The sequence below is a fragment of the Aphelocoma coerulescens genome, chromosome 2 (genome assembly GCF_041296385.1).
Source record: "Aphelocoma coerulescens isolate FSJ_1873_10779 chromosome 2, UR_Acoe_1.0, whole genome shotgun sequence".
NCBI lineage: Eukaryota > Metazoa > Chordata > Aves > Passeriformes > Corvidae > Aphelocoma > Aphelocoma coerulescens.
This window is the reverse complement of record NC_091015.1, coordinates 165,929,850-165,946,279: the sequence shown is the minus strand read 5'-3', so window position 1 is coordinate 165,946,279 and position 16,430 is coordinate 165,929,850. Positions and strand designations below refer to the sequence as shown.

The window sequence follows — 16,430 nt, the reverse complement described above, 5'->3', positions numbered from 1 at the left end:
CTGCTGTCCTAACTTTCAGTGCCGTTTTTTTAGGACTGGTATGTGTGTGCAAGAATGCTTTGGTACATCTGTAGGCACACAGTGGGATTCTTGGGGTGTCCTGTGCAGGGCAGGAGATGGACTTTGATAATCTTTATGGGTCCCTTCCAACTCAGGATGTTGTGTGATTCCATGATTTTACTGCTGTGGCTGTTGCCTGTGTGGTCCAGCCTCCTCACCTGGGCATGATGGGGGGTGCCCATCCTTATTTTCCATCCCCTCCCATTGTTCTAATCTGGAATTTGCTCTTCCCCTTGAGTTGAGATATAGGGTTTGCTGACCCGTTACATGTGGGAGTGCCTGCAGCAGGGTTGTTTCAGGATATCAGGTGATTGTTCATGGTTGGGCACTTCTCTGGCTATTAATAGGATGAGCTTTGGTGTTCTGTCCTGCTGAAGCCCTATTTGACACCTTTCTGAAGGACTTTGGTCCTTTGGGCAAGCCAAGGGCTTGCTGCTGTAGTTGTGCCACACAGCTCCACTCTCAGTTGTTGATGCAGCACCTTTTGAAATATTCCCATTTAATGGTGGTACAAGGCATGGCTGAGCTCTGAAATGCCACTAAGGAGTGGAAATGGAGTGGCAGCAGAGCTTAACACTTTTTGGCTTTTGTTCATGTTGAGCTATCTGGGTTTTGTGCATTGACTGATCTGCTTGCTTGGGCTGCTGACATTCATCTCTCTTGACTGTCAAATTCAGTGTAGTGGAAATGTTAATCTGACTGCAGTCACAATGCAAAGAATCTTCAGGTAAAAACACACAGAGAGGACTTCTTAGAAATCTGTTTAGGTCTGAAGAACAAATCTGTACATGTTTGCTCACGTTGTGTGGTGAAGTCCCATCCCACCAGCCTGTGGAAGCTGGTTTGTGTTGTCTCCTGCACAAGACAACTCCGGGGATCCTCCTCATTCTTGGTTCATGGAACAAGGTTCCCACTGGGATCAAGGGGGTTTTAATGGGACATATCCTACCACATCTCCAGTGTGGGCTAACCAGCATCCTGTTGTTTAAACTTGCCAAAGGCCATAGACCTCTCTGAGATACCCCTCAAAACTTTGAAACATGGAGGTGTCCTTTATTGTCCTTTTTTTCCAGGCCATACCTGTGTAGGATCTAAGCCATAATCACAATCCTTTGAAGTTTTAAGCAGCTGTCTCATTCTGTCTGGTCTCCTCTCTGTGCTGTCACATCTGCCTGTCAGGTTGTCTCCTGCTGAATTGGGGTTCCATGTTGATACAAGATGTTCCGGTCTCCTTTCAAAACACCTTGTCTCCTTCCCTTTGTCATTTGCATGATATTAAAGCTGTTTCTTTTTTTTTGTGGCTTTCCTGGGAGCTTGAACTCTCCTTTGTTGGTCTCTCAAGTCTCACTCTGGGTAAGGCAGACCTGGAGGCAAAGTTGCTGTTGCTTTCTGAATTTTGGTGGTGGAACTTTTCTTTTGTCCGTGCATTTTTTTACTGCTTTTTGGATGGATGGGCTGGAGAACAGTGAGTCAATGGATGCTGTGTGCTTGAGACACTACGCTAAGTTTGGTTAACTAATTATGAAATTAAATTCTTCCAGTCCCAGGACTCATTTGTGCTACTCTAGTTGGTGATGCCCTGACTCCCAGGTTGTGCTCCAGCTCTGGTTCTTCTGTCCCAGAGAGGACACAGCCTATAAAACTGTCTCAATTGCTCTAGATGGAGCCTGAGCATTTTGGAATAAAGACTTCTCCCCCAGGAAAAGCGTGCCGGGCTCATGGTGGCACATTTGGTGTGTGTGTGGGACATTAAGCTTCCAACCTCTGCTCATTTTGCCAGTATTTCTCCTCCTTCCATATTCGTTGAACAGTGTGTGAAATTCAGCACATTTGATGGAATGATAAGGCTTACCTCTGAGATGGAGCTTTTGTGTATGAACAAACCTGTGTGGGGATAGTTGGAAGAAAAGCTCATAATACCACCAATCTCTGTAGAAACTGTGAGCCTGAGCCTGCTGTCCTCCCTTCACCTCAATTTCTCAGGTGTGACAAGCTTGAAAGCCAGAAACCTCTCTCTAACTGCACACTAGTCATGACACAGTGAGTATATTTTTGGAAAATGAAGAACAATTGGTGTGTTACTGAAGGAAAAATACAACTGATGCTACTTCACTGAAGGAAATCCCACTGCTGCCTCTTTTTTTTTCTTCCCCTGGAAGCTACAGAATTTACTATGCTGTTTATGTGCTGAAAGAAAATGGTGATAAATTAGTCCCTGTAGCCAGTCACACTTGTACCACAGAAACAGTTGTATTTATGGAAGTGGTCAAACATGCAGTAGTGTCCAGAGATGTATGGCAATGTTTACCCCAGACCATGGCACTGTGTGATTTATCACAGGACACAGAGCAGACCATAATGTGTGTCCTAATTAGTGTAATGTACCTTGTAATAGCTGTGACATAAATTCTGCGCTGATGCTTTCGGCCTAAAACCACAGGATCTAATGCAGATTCCATGAAAATAAAAGGGAAAAAAAAAAAAATCATCTAATGTTGTAAAGGCTTTTGGGTGAAGTCTGAACTGCGTATGTACATAATCATAGAATCCCAGAATGGTTTGGGTTTTGGAAGGGACTTTAAAGATCATCCAGTTCCAACACCCCTGCCATGGGCAGGGACACCTTCCAGTGGACCAGGTTGCTCCAAGCCCCGTCCAACCTGGCCTTGAACAGTCCCAGGTTGGATGGGGCTTGGAGCAGTATGTGGGTGTCAAGTTTGTGGGCAAAATGTGTGTTAACCTTGCATTGCTCACCCTTTTCCTTCCATGTCACAGGGCTTTCCTCTGCCCCCTGGGCTCATTCTTCCTCTGTCAACCCAAGCAGGACTGGGAAGTGTTTATTGATTAATTATTAATCAGCCCCACATCTTTGCTGCACCCTCTTGGTGTGGCTCTTTGTAGCACTTGTTAGTTTTAGAGAGAGAGGATGACTGATGGTTGAGTTCTGAAGCTCTGTGAGTGTCATCCAGTTCCTTATCTCTCTTGCAGATGGTATTTAAGTGTGCTGCAAAACATAATTCTCATGTGGGAGTGGATCTCCACATGGACTTGTAGAATTTCTTCTGGTGTATTGCTGAATGATGCAACCAAAATCAGCTTTTCTTTTTTTCCTTTTTTTTTTTCCTCAGGGAGCTTCTGGAGGACTGTCAAGTACTGATGTTACCAATTCATAGAGAAGGAAACTGGCTCCCCAAGGGCTTTTGCTCTGAAGTGCTGTCAAGAAGGACTAAGCTGACACCTTTGAGCTTTGCTTCCCAGCTGAGATGCCCTCCAAGGGCTTGGGAAAACAAAGTTTCTGAGTTGATGTAGGATGAAATTTCCTTTTAATTACTTGCTATCTTTCTATCTAGTGTAAAGGCTTTTTTTCTTATTTTTATTTTCATAAAGAACCTTTATTATTCAGATCTTTATTAGGACAGATTTTCATTTTTGAGGCTGGTGCTGTGTTGGGTTTTTTTTTTTCTCCTCTTCTCTTTCTGTTCTCCCCTTATCTGGCTTTTTCTCCATAGATCATGAGTATTTGATTGAAGGTGGAAGAGTCAAACCAACACAAATTTATCTGGTCTGTCAAACTTCCTCTTTGTAATATTCTTCTCTGTGTAAAAGATGACACAAAATCAATCTCCTGGTTGGCGTCGTTGTTCCTCTTCCAGCAGCCCTTGCTCAGTGATCATTATTTTTTGTTTGGCTGCATTTTATTCTTTAATGTGTTTTCAAATACATCATCAGATAACAATTGTTGAGATCCTCCTTCCATCTGAAGATGAGAATTCGTGTGGCCTTTTTCTAACCCTCTGTGATCATGTCATGCTGCTTTGTTTTAGAAGGGATTCCAGGGGAAGGGACTGAGTGCCAGTCAAGAATGAAGAATGAGGATATTATATTGCGGAATGGGACGTGGCTTCCATGATCTTTTTTTAAATCAATACATTTGTGGAAGCTTCTTCCAAATATCTTTTACTTTATACTCTGATTCTCTCAACTTTTCTCTCCCATCATGCTGCCCTTCTTTCACTTTTTCAGGTTCTCCGTCATCTTTGTGGGTGACTGTGAAAGCAGCTGCCTGGTTTTAAGTGAAGTGAACCAAAACATGGATTCTTAAAACTACTGTTCCACTGGTGAAATTATTTTTCTTCCTGAATACTTTAATTCAGTACAAGTTCTTTCATACTATATTTTTTTGTTTGTTTCAATATAATTTTTTAGAGCCTTTATAGTGTAGAATTCTGGATTTGGGGGGAAAAAAGAAGAAAGAAAATAAAAACATATGGATGTAGTTGAGCTTCTAATATGAATGGAATGAACTTTTATATATATTTTTGTAGTCAAAACTTTGCAGGATCTTCTCTTTGCCCTTGCCCACATAATAAAGATGAAATGCTAGTTCCATGATCTGAGGAACTAGTCTGTAAAGACTGGGGAAAGTTATTTTTGTGTGAGAGTATTGAGGAATCAACTGATGGCAAAAAGTGATGACCAGGAGGACTCAGAGCCAAAGCAAGCCCCAACAGTGAGAAGACAGAGGGTGGTGATTTAACCTCCCCATGGTTTACTGGAAGGTCATTCTTTGCCCAAAAATCCACACTGGTGAATTTTTAAGTCCAAGTTTAGTGAAGGATGTAAATATAAATCTGAATGTGAGTCAGCAGAGTTCCCTGTGCCAGAGAAGGCCAACCACATCCTGTGTTAACAAAAGTGTAGCCAGGGTTTGAACGGCAGCTGCTTCAAGGAGAAGGGCAGACATAGAGACTTCCAGAGTTTGTTTCCAACCTAAACTTCTCTTTGACTCTGAGTTTGTCTTGTTTTAGGGGACAATATCAGGGAGTTCCTCCCTACCCCGTGGAGAGGATCTGCACAGATTTACCCTGTGTTCAGTAGGAAATGGCAGGTCTCTGGAACACCTCTGATGATAACTGTGAAATTACCCTTCTTGCACTTCTGCCATCAAGCTGTTGAAGAGATTTATTTCTTGAAAGCTATTCTCAGACTGGAATTTTCATTTCTCTGAGTAGAATTGGAAGCAGGGCTTCAAATGTGGCTGCTGGGTTGATGAGGCAGCCATCAGAAAATTATGAACAAAAAAAGAGATGTTTTCTTTAGATGTCTTCTGACGTCATGTGGTAGCTTCTTCCTCTTGCTCCAAGAGTTTTGCAGTCAAATTATATTTAGCAGTCTTCAGTTGTGTCCCATTGATCTTTTTGGTAAATGCTGGTTGCATTTGAATTTGTGGGTCTAAACAGTTAATTGGGATGGTTTGTTGGGTTTTTGTTTTGTTTTGTATTTCCTTAACATGAAAGGGTGACAGCAGTTTCTCTAAAAAGGCAAGCTAAAATCTTCTAAGTTACCATTTTTTCAAGATGTCTCAGCTCCTGAGGAGACAAACTGCTCTCCTAAAGGTGTTACAACTCACTTCTGAAACCTCAAGATTTTCTTAAGATGCCTCCCATCTCCAGCAGTGATTAATTGCTGCTCCAGTAACCCAGTGGATGGAATGACCTGGTGTAAATCCAGACATGTGGAGACCTTTGTTCATCTTTAATCATCTGCTGTCCAGTGCCACAGTGGAATAAATTATTATTGTTATTATAAAAGCTGCAATTTATCTTTGATCAGGCCTCATGGCTAAATTTTTAATTTTTATTTTTTCTTCCTTGAGGCACAGTAGATTTTTTTTATTGTTTGTTTCATTTTTTTTAATGTCTAGCGATAGAAATTAAATTAAGAGCATTTTAATGTAAACCAATAGAAGTTAAATTAAGAGTATTTGCAGAGGTACTGTAGCCACACAGTTACTGCTCATCACAATCTGATTGCAGTGATTTCTCTTCAAAATGACCCAGAGCAGCATAACTCCGGAGATGTTTCCTTCTGCTCTTGAATATTTGATTTCCAAGCACACAGTCCTCCTCTGCCTTCCCCATATCACTTCACTTGATGCATTGGCAAGAGCTGGGTAGAACACACAGGTATTTTGTCCTCATGAGATATTTGGCAGGTCTTTATTGGCTTTCTCAGTGCCGTTCTCCTGATGTGAGCCGAGGATCAGAAGCTGGGTTTATTTTAGGCGACTTATAAGACAAAATATAAGCTGCTTCAGTTCCTTTTCTTCCTCTGTGTAGGCACAGGCTACACTGTGGGAGCTGCTGGAATTATATCTCTTAACAATACAGCCTTTCATCTTCCTCAGACTGCACTATATATATAATCCGACTGGTTGGTTTATTACATTTTTATTGCTGTCAAATTTTTCCGAAGATTAGACTGGGAGGAAAAATGCCTTCAGAGTTAGCTCTGTGAAGGTGTGAAATAGCCTCTGAGGAGGGGCACTGGGAGCACTGTGGCTTGAGTTATTGCCAGGCAAGCAGTCCAGAGGATGGGAAAATACCCCCTGGAGGTGTTGATGCCTGGGTGACCTGGTTGGGATGGATTAGCCCATGCTGGGGGTCACCTTTCCAGGTGCAGGTGCTTGCAGGGTGGGTGGGTCCTGCTGGGAGCAGAATTGGCTGTTCCCAATGAGTCTGTGGGATTTAAAACACCTTTGAGATGTGTTGCTTATGAAACAGCCGAAGTTTCTGTGTGTTACTGGACTGCAGACTGTGTTCCTTTGTACTGATGGCTTCTGAATGGTTAATTCCAGACATTCCCTTGCTTATTTAAAGGATTTAACTGCCCTCTCTCTTAGGAGACCTCTACTGGGACATTTCAATACTAAAGGGAACTCATAAAAAAGTGAGGACAGGTTTTTAGTGGGGTATATATTGATAGGACAAGGGGTAATGGTTTTAAATTAAAGGAAGGTAGATCTATACTAGAGATTAAGAAGAAATTTTTTATGCTGAGGCTGGTGAGGCCCTGGCACAGGTTGCCCAGAGAAGGTGTAGCCTCCCTATCCCTGGAAACTCTCAAGGTGACATTGGACAGGGCTCTGAGCAAACTGGTCTGGTTGAGGATGTCCCTGCTCATTGCAGGAGGTTGAAACTAGGCGACCTTTAAAGGGTCTTTCCAACCCAACCTATTCTATGATTCTGTGATTTCATTTTTAGGTCTGAATAGGACTTCTGAAGAAATATAAAGGGTTGGGCAGGTGGTGGTCTTATGGCTGAAATGAAAGTACCTACTGATTGGTGCAATAGAGCTCTTGAAATCAAGAGCTGATGGCTGTTTTTCACATTTTCAAAGCTTTCCTGATGGACCTGCTATCTTTATCTCCAATTTTTCTTTTTTTTTTCGTAATCTGTGCAGACACACTCCCATTTTGCTTACCAAAGCCCCCATCCTGCAAAGATTGACTTTCTTTTCCCATTTGGAGGAAAGAGAGTCTTTTCATAGGCAGTGGGAATGTGGGGAGGAACTGCTGCAGCACAAGATTTGAAAACTTGTCTCTATAAATGGTAAGGGCAAATTCAGCATTTTGAAAAGAAATAATAATTTTAATGTACATCTTGGTGGAGGCTTGAGCTTCATTTGCGTAGCTGTACGAATGCAAGCAAGAAACCAAGTTATTTCTAAAGAACTCAACAGCCTAGCTTTGATTTTTCCCTAGCAAAGCTAAATATATTGTACAGTGTCCAAGGCCTCTTTCTCTCTCCACCAGGGAAATTTCTGTTCTTTTTACATTCCTCCATTTTACCACAGAGGGCTTCCTTTGAATCACCCAAGACCTGATTAATTCCTTATTCCCATATAGATGTGAATCCTGGCTGGATCAGCTCATCCTCATATTTTAAGCTAATAATTTGAGCTCCGTGCAGGTTATCTCATGGGGTTCTTCCGGAGACAATCCTTGCTACGTAAAGAAGTTCCTTTTACTTTTTGTGATTATTAAAAGAGCTGGGGCACCATTTGCAAGAGTATGTCCTGAATGCTTTTTAGAAACATATTTTCAAAAAAAAAAAACAACAACTGTTTTTTCCAGCTCTCTGTATTATTTGATCTGTTATCTGTTACCTTCACTGTAGAAAGTGCCTTGCTGCATTTCAGTGATAACCTTATTGCTGCCTATCTGAGGTGGTGTTTGGGTTTCTGCAGTGCCTTTCATTGTGGCATCTCCAGCAGCTTTGCGAGTGTGCTGGAAAGTAGGTCAGTGTTATTCTTGTTTATAAAATAGAGGCTGAGTCTTTAGGTTTCTCTGTAACCATTTTTTTTGTTGCTTGCAAGTGGTTCTGACTGTGGAGAAGTTGCTGACTTTTCCTCTTCACTTTGCAGTTCTGAACCTCCCTCTCCTTTCCCAGTGCAGCACAAAACCACTTCTGGGATGTCGAGAGAGATCTGCCATCATTACTCATCACAAACTTCCATGTTGAGCTTTTTTCCCTCCCCACAGAATGGTTTGAGTTGGAAAAGACCTTAAAGCTCGTCTCGTTCCAGCCCCCTGCCATGAGCAGGGACACCTTCCACCAGACCAGGTTGCTCCAAGCCCCACCCAACCTGGCCTCCAGGGGCTGAGCAGCCAAAAGTTCTCTGGGCAATCCTTCCCGTGCCTCACCACTCTCATTTTTGTTCTTTCCGAAATCCCTTCATCTGCGTCTCCAGGAGCGCCCAGCACTGCACACAGTGGGAAGATGAATATGAACATTTATCTGAAATGCAGTAATTCAACTTGGCCTTTTCTTGTGTTGTAGTTTAGAATTTTACAAATTTTTTTTTTAGCATGTTACAGTTTTTTTTTTAGCATTTAACAATTTTTTTTTTTTTAGCATTTTACAATACAATTATTATTAGTTTAGCATTTTACAATTATTTCTTAAGTTCTTAAGAGTTTTGCAGGAGGGATGCAAGGGTGGGAGGCAAAGAACCAGTGCTGCAGGAGGGCTTGCATCTGTCCCTGTTATTCTCTTATTGAATTCATTGCCTTTAACAAAGTGTTCCAAAAATAATTTTGGATGGTTTACCCAGAAGCTGTCTGCTTCCCTCACATTCACATCTTGAAGTGCTCTTGTCATAGAATCACGGAATTGTTTGGGCTGGAAGAGACCTTCAAGATCTTCTCATTCCAACCTCCCTGCCATGGGCAACGATGCCTCTCACCGGACCAGGCCATCCTTTGAGTTGTCTGCTGCTAAATTCAGGTGTTCCCCTATGTTTCTATACATGGAGTAAACCAGTAATTGCCTTTCCTTGGCGATCCCAAGTGAAATTTTGGAAAATAACACTCTTGTGGCAGATACCATCCCAGAAGGATCAGTGTTCTTGAATTTGTCTTGGATCCATGCAGCTTCTGTGATCCCTGAATGTTTTTTAATCCTAATGAATGTGTGTAGGGAGGCTTTGGTTTATTGAAACATGAGGTCTGTGGTGCACTCTGCACTGGTCTCTTGGAAAAGCAGGTGGAAAACAGCATTTTGGTATATTTGGCATTTGGTGAAGAAAAATACATGGTGTTTTGAGGAGTACTTTTGAGTGATCCTTGACTAGGCAGACAGAAGGGCTTCAAAGCAATTTTTAGCAATTTAAGCCCAGTAGAGTAGATTTGGGTCATCATATCCCATTTTAAGTTCCTTTTGTGACATTTTGTAGACATTTGATGGATTTCTATAAGAGCCATCCACAAGAGCATCCAATTCTGTAGCTCTACTCTATTTCTGCCCTTTTTCCCCTTACTAAATGCTACAAATCACCCAGTTACCCTAGAAAAGGAATGGGAAGAGCATTTATAAGGTTCTCCTGGTTTTGTGATAACAGAGATTTTGTTAGATGGAAATGCTCAAGTGAATTTAGGATGTGGACTGTGCAATCAGCCCACCCATCTCACACTGTCTCTGAAGTGCCTGACTCCAAATCTGTCAGCCAGAGAGGATTTATACCTTTGGACACAAACCACTCTTCTCTGATTGGACTTGGTGTGTGATCTGGAGGAGCTACGTGGAAGTCCTTTGGAGTCCTAGCTGCCTTTAAAATGTCATGTTTTAGATTGTTTGGCAAAAAACTCGGGGTTGTGATGTCCTCAGTAAAAGACAAAATCATCCATTAAGGGCCCTAATGGAAAATGCTGGGCTGAAGGAACTTGAAATGAAGGGGAAAGCATCGAGTGCTCCCAGTAAATTTTGGTGTAGGCCCCTGTTGCCTGTAAATAACTGTGCCACTGCTTGCAGCAAGGTTGGGAAGTTGGGCTCTGAGTGCCTTCCTGAGAAGCAATCTGCTTTATTTCCCAGCCAAAAGATATCAACGTCTAATCCATTTTTGGTCCATTTCTGCTGCTTCTAGAAGCACTGATGATGTGTTGATTCCCACAGCGTGTACTTACTGTGGATTCCAAAGGTGTGACATGTACTGATGCATCAAAATGTCCCTGTTAAGCATTAAAATGTGCTTTGTTTGGATGCATGCATTGAACTCAGTCTTCTCCTCTTTTCCCCAAACATCAAAAAGCTTCAGAGAGTTACAAAGTTGTAAACAGCTACAACTCTGTTAACGAATTAAATGGCAAATAATTAATCTAGAGAAGTTTGATTTTCCCTGCCACAGTGTCGTAGTTGCTTCTGGAGTGGGGCCTGCCAACAGTGCAAATTAAGAAGTTTCTAGTTATTCCTAACCTGTTTTGAAAATTGATGCATGAAAATAAAAAAATAGAAGCATCAGACCCTCATGGGTACTACCCACAGTCCTCTCCTTCCATGGTGTGGAGTTACAGACTTGGACAGGAAAAGTTGTCCAGAGTGGTAAAACTCAGCAACAAATCTAGAAAGGATATTTAATGAATGTAATATTGTATGTGTGAAGGTCAGCAGTGCTGCACTGAAAAGAATTCAGATCATGCTGTTTCAAAGGGCTGCAAGAGATGTTACAAACTACAAGTTAGGATTTATTCTTCTGAAAATAATTATCATCCTTGCAGGCAAGAGAAGGTGCCTGCAGAGAGCTTTGTCCATGGCAAACGTGCTGTTTTAAGGACTCTGCACTCATCTTAAATAACATCATTCCATGCCAAAAAGCTACTGCTCTTAGGTAGTTCAAAAGTTGATTTTATTTTTGCCTCCTTTTTTAATCAATTAGCAGAATAAAAATGTCACTGCTATATATGGGCTGTAGAAACTTAGTGTTACTTTTTGACAGGATGCTCTTGTAAGAGAACACAGCTAAGGAACACAGCTATGGATGCTGAGCTGCCTGTTGGAAATAGCAGAATTCAGCCTTTGATTATTATTTTTCACCATATTACCCCATTTCTCCCCAAACTTCAATTCCTCTGTCCTTCGTGTGCTGTAGATTGTCACTGGATTTAAATAGCAACCACTTTGTGCTTGGGGAAGGGGAGACATTGAGAGTCCCTCTGAGCTGTTTCTTTATTTTAGAGCAGGGATGTCTGTCAGGAGGGAGGTGGGTTTGGTGGCTGGGTATAATTATAATATATTTGGTTTTTAATTCCTAATGCAAAAGGCTTGTTCCTCCTGTTAAATGTGGGGTTTTGGCAACACAGGCACCTCGGTGTGACAGAATGCAAACAAACCTCGAGGGCAGCTAGTGAGGCTTTACTGCAAACAGATGCTGCCCTCAGCTCCCCAGGATGTTCTCATCCTCCAAAAAATCATGGAATGGCAGAATGGTTTGGGTTGGATGAGATCTTAAACACCATCCAGTTACAACCCCCTGCCATGGGAAGGGACATCTTCCAGTGGACCAGGTTGTTCAAAGCTCCATCCAACATGGTCTTGGACACTTCCAGGGACGGGGCAGCCACAGCTTCTCTGGACAACCTATGCCAGGGCCTCACCACCCTCATGTGAAGAAAGATAGAATTTCTTTCTAATAACCAATCTAAATGACCCCTCTGTCAGTTTAAAGCCATTCTCTCTTGTCCTGTCACTCCATCCCTTGTCCAAAGTCCCTCTCCAGCTCTCTTGAAGCCCCTTTAGGCACTGGAAGAGTCTCTAAGATCTCTCTGGAGCCTTCTCTTCCCCAGGCTGAACACCCCCATCTCTCCTAGCCTGTCTCTAGAGCAGAGGGCTCCAGCCCTTGGAGCATCTCTGTGGCTTCCTGTGGACTGAAATTTCACTTGTACTGAAAATGTGATCCTGGGTCTGCAGGTGTTCATGTGCTTATGGGGAAGATTCTGTTTCCCACTTGGAAACGAGATGACTTTTTGCTGAAGAAGTCAAACTGATAATGGATGGGTTTTCTTGCCACTGGTCCACGTTGGACATGCAGCTCTTGAACCCTTCACCTGCTATTCCACCACTCCTTTGGCCTTGTCCCTTTTTTCTTTTTTTTTTTTAATATCAACAAGTAGATAAAGATGGGAAATAAGTAAAACAGTTTACTGGAACATAGCCAGCTGTTCTCCACAGCGAAAGGATTAAAGTGCATCTGGCTCTTAGCCCCTCTATGGTCTGGAAAATTATTCCTTTTATTCCAAAGCAGATACCCTAAATAAGGTGCTTGACTCCCTCAAAGGTTGCAACCAGTGGAACAAAGCAAGAAGAACAAGATTTAAACTATCTGATATTAATCACCTTCTGCCCTTGTAGGCATAGACTGATGTATTTATATTTTTTGTGCTGGGTGGTGAATGAGAGGGGTTAATCTGTGAAATAGTTCCTTGTTAGAAGAAAAATATCTGTGAAAGGAATGTGCTAATGCTGTTTCCATGTGGGACGTTTTTATGGGTATCCCACCCCCACCAGGACACACACACACATGCAGAGCCCCAGTGAACAACAAAAAGACTTGGTTTTCACCTTAAAAGTCAAAGCAGCATTTATTCACTGTTTAGGGAATAAGGAATTTGATGTTCTGGTTTTGGATGTTCCTATTGCATCAGTATCCTTGTTACCCCAGGGGTAAAATCCAAGTGTGATTCAGCTTGAGGAAGAGAAACAGAAAAAGAGTTTTCAGCTGGTATGTTTTAGGTGTTGTAACTGAAGCCTTGGTGGGAAAACGATCACAACTCCAGGACACCCATTGCAAGTCAAAATATTTCTGGTGCCAGGGAATGTCCCATTCTTTGTGATGCCTGTGAGTAAATGTGGCTCTTGAAGTACTTCACAAATCCTACTCCATCAAAGTAGATCTTCCCTCTCTGGGGGAGATTGATTATTGATTGAGGAGTATCTCCTTAGGTGGTTTTGGGTATGTTTTTTACTCACTCATCTGCCCTCCAAGCTGCAGCTGATCTGGAACGTGCAAACTGCTCTTCAGCTGCGATGAGTCTCCTGTTTTACAGCCAGGCCCTTGTCCTTAACCAGCTGGAGAGGGCTCTCCATCAGCCCAGGGGAGCCATGACCTCTCCGTAACACCACTGGCCCAAAAAGACAAGAAATAGGATTGAGGCCAAGCGTGTGTCCTCTGATTGCCATGACTTTCCAGCTGGGTGGCACTTGTGGACATCATCTTTCTCTCAGGGAGCTTCCAGCTTGGTTTCTGCTGCCTGTGGGCAGTTTTGTAACCATCAACTGTGATGGCATCACTGATGGCCTCACCTGGTGGAGCTGTTGAATGGCCCTTGGGGTAAACCATGTCCAGAGAGAAGCACCTTGAGGTGGAATCATAGAGTCATAGAATCATTAAGGTTGGAAAAAACCTTTAAGACTATCAAAATCCAACCTTTGAACGAGCACCACCACACCCACTAAACCCTATGGTAGAGTGGCACATCTGCTCCTTTTTTGAACACTTCCAGGGATGATGACTCCACTGCTTCTCTGTTCAATGCTTTACTACTCTTTCAGTGAGGAAATTTTCCTTATATCCAACCTGAAGCTCCCCTGGCACAACTTGAGGCCAGTACCCCTTGTCCTGTCACTGGAAGCCTGGGAAAAGTGGCTGACCCTCACTTCACCACAGCCTCCTTTCAGGTAGTTGTAGAGAGCAATAAGGTCTCCCCTGAGCCTCCTTTCCAATTTAGACACCAGCAAAATGAAGGTGATTGCTGGAGGACAACATCATGAACTCCTAGGACTTTATTGTTGAAGTCAAAACAGGGAGAAGTAGTGTGTATACTGGCTGGGTGTACTTTATTAATTTATGGTTTGGTTGTTGTTTTCCTGAGTGTGAACTGGCAGGATTTCTCTTTAAGTTCTGTTTGAACTTGGTTATCCTCAATTGATTCCTCTAAAAATTTCTCTGAGCTCATATCATGATCCATTATTTGTGAGCGCTTCACTGCCAGTAGCAGGTATCTGAAAATGGAAACATTTTGCCTGGAAATGCGAGTGGTGCTGCACACTCATTTTGCCTGGCTGGACAGACAGGAATTGCAGTTCTAGGTTGCTCCTGACCTTGTGGTAGGATGTGCCTCACTGTTTACTGAACCTGAGTGCTGCTATAAATGATCCTGCAAGTTAATTTGGGAGAGTGTTGCAGAAGGCAGGGTGGCAGGAAGGTTTCCAGAGCAAGGCAGCAGCCCTTGCGGGGGGTGTTTGCTCAGAAATTTTGTCCTTGCCTTGCTTTTGTCATTGGCTTGTTTCGTGTGTTTTTATTTTATTCAGAGTTCATTGAAGGCTTTGCTGGAAGAGCCCCTTCAGCCATAACCTTTAGAACTGCCACGTGAAGTACGGTGGCAGTCAGAAAAGCCACACTCTGGAAGTGACACGGTGGCACACAGTTGAGGATTTCATCCTTCTCCCTTCCCTTTTTGTGCAATGAAAATCTGAATTCGATTTGTAATTTCCCCACTCCTTTCTACAACGTCAGTGCTCCACATCCACCCTGAGGTCTTGGCAGTTCTTCCCATGAAGTTCCAGGCAAAGCATCTGGAACTTCCCATCTCCTTTGTGGCATTCACTTTTTTCCTGCCTTTTTTTCAAAGGAAAAGTTAATTTCACTGATTCAGAGGAAGAGGATGCATTTGGTAAATGTGTTTTACACAGCCTGACTCCTGGTCACACATGTCCAGTGGCACCAGCAGCCAACCAGCCCTAAATCCTGCAAAATTCACCTTGGCAGAGCAACCCTCCCATCACCTTGAGGTGTTTATCAGTTCTTCTCTAATTAAAGCTCGCCTGTGCTTCATCTGCATCACTCCTGGCCAGGGGAAGCAGGACATCTTTCCATTGTCCAGTTAATTTAAGCCATGATGCTCAGGACAGGCAGCTCCTGCTCCTGGTGCTGAAGGTGTTGGAGGCTGGAGCTGAGCTGGTGAAGCCCTCGTGAGTAGCAGCAATTATTCACGCCAGGATCTCTCTGTCCTTGTCCCTTGCAGCTCTGTAATAGATTGGTTTAGGTGTTATAATTGCATTACACCTCCCTCCTCCTTCCATTTCCCTCCCTGCTCCTTCCACCCTTCTTCAGTGTTTAATTTATGCAAGTTCTGCTGCAAAGGAAACTCAGAGTAAAAAAAAAAAAGGAAAAATAAGAAGTGATAGAAACAGGAAGGGAACCCCGTTGCTCTTTGCATCATTCCCACCCGTATTTCGAGAAAGGATGGAAAATCTTGCAGTTAGCCTTGCAGTTCTTAGCTGCAAAGCAGAGCTCTCTAAATGCAGCCAGTGAATGGGGTAGGAAGAGAGCTGGGATGTTCCCTTGCTCTGTGGGAGCAGCCCCGGTGACCAAAGATGAGGGGGAGTGGGGAGCAGAGGATCTGATTAATCTGGTACTCAAGCCATTAACCAAACATGTTCAGTATGAAAGTTACCAAATTATGTATTTGTATTTGCAGACATTTTATTTGTTATGTATTATATATAGAGTATCTCAGAGTGGTTTGGGTTGGAAGGGACATTAAAGACCACCTAATTCCAGCCCCCTGCCGTGGGCAGAGGTGCCACTCACTAAATTAGGTTTCTCAGAGCCTCATCCAACCTGTCTGGGAACACTCAAAGAGATGAGGCATCCACAGCCTCTCTGGGCACTAACATGACTTGCTTTGTTTCTTCTGTCTCATCAGCAGGTTTTTAATTAATATGGAAGAGATCCTAAATAACGCTTTTATCTAAATTCTTTTTTCTTCCCCACTCCCCATTTGTCAAACTAAAACTGGTGAAAGCTTCAGGCCATGGTAAACACCCAGAAGATTGGGAAAGCAGCTGGGTCAGGGATGGGAGTTACCTCTTTAATTACTTCTTTTCCATCTCCAACCCTTTGCATGTTGGTCCAGCACCTTTAAGAAAATTCTGCTGCAGTATGTTTATTATTTAACTCAGAATAGTCTTTAATAACCTCTATCATTTTATATTTATGTGCTATGTGTTATCTGGCAGCATCCTGTAACTCACGTATCACATACAGAAATGGTGATTCTGCCAAGGAAAAAAGCAACACACCAAAAATTGGATTTTCTTTTTTAATTGAGGTGTCTAACCTTAATTACAGCAGGCTGTTGGTCCAGCAAACTTTTTGCTTGAGGAAGAAATCCATCAACAGCATTTTCACCTCATTGAAAGACATAAAAATGAAACCCTGGATATTTTGTTCTTGTTTGCTAATGCAGAGAAATA

General features: G+C 42.7%; 1 protein-coding gene across 11 annotated transcripts in view; it reads left to right on the top strand.

The window, feature by feature from the left end:
* TSNARE1 (t-SNARE domain containing 1) overlaps positions 1-16,430 on the top strand; it is a 464,136-nt gene that overhangs the window by 56,233 nt on the left and 391,473 nt on the right. For 2 of the 11 annotated variants that reach the window (XM_069005566.1, XM_069005569.1), the window contains exon 4: positions 3,189-3,365. The exons of the other annotated variants lie outside the window; for them this stretch is intronic. The gene's annotated coding sequence lies outside the window, so the exon portion shown is untranslated. The remainder of the gene's footprint in view (positions 1-3,188; positions 3,366-16,430) is intronic. 11 annotated transcript variants of the gene reach the window in all.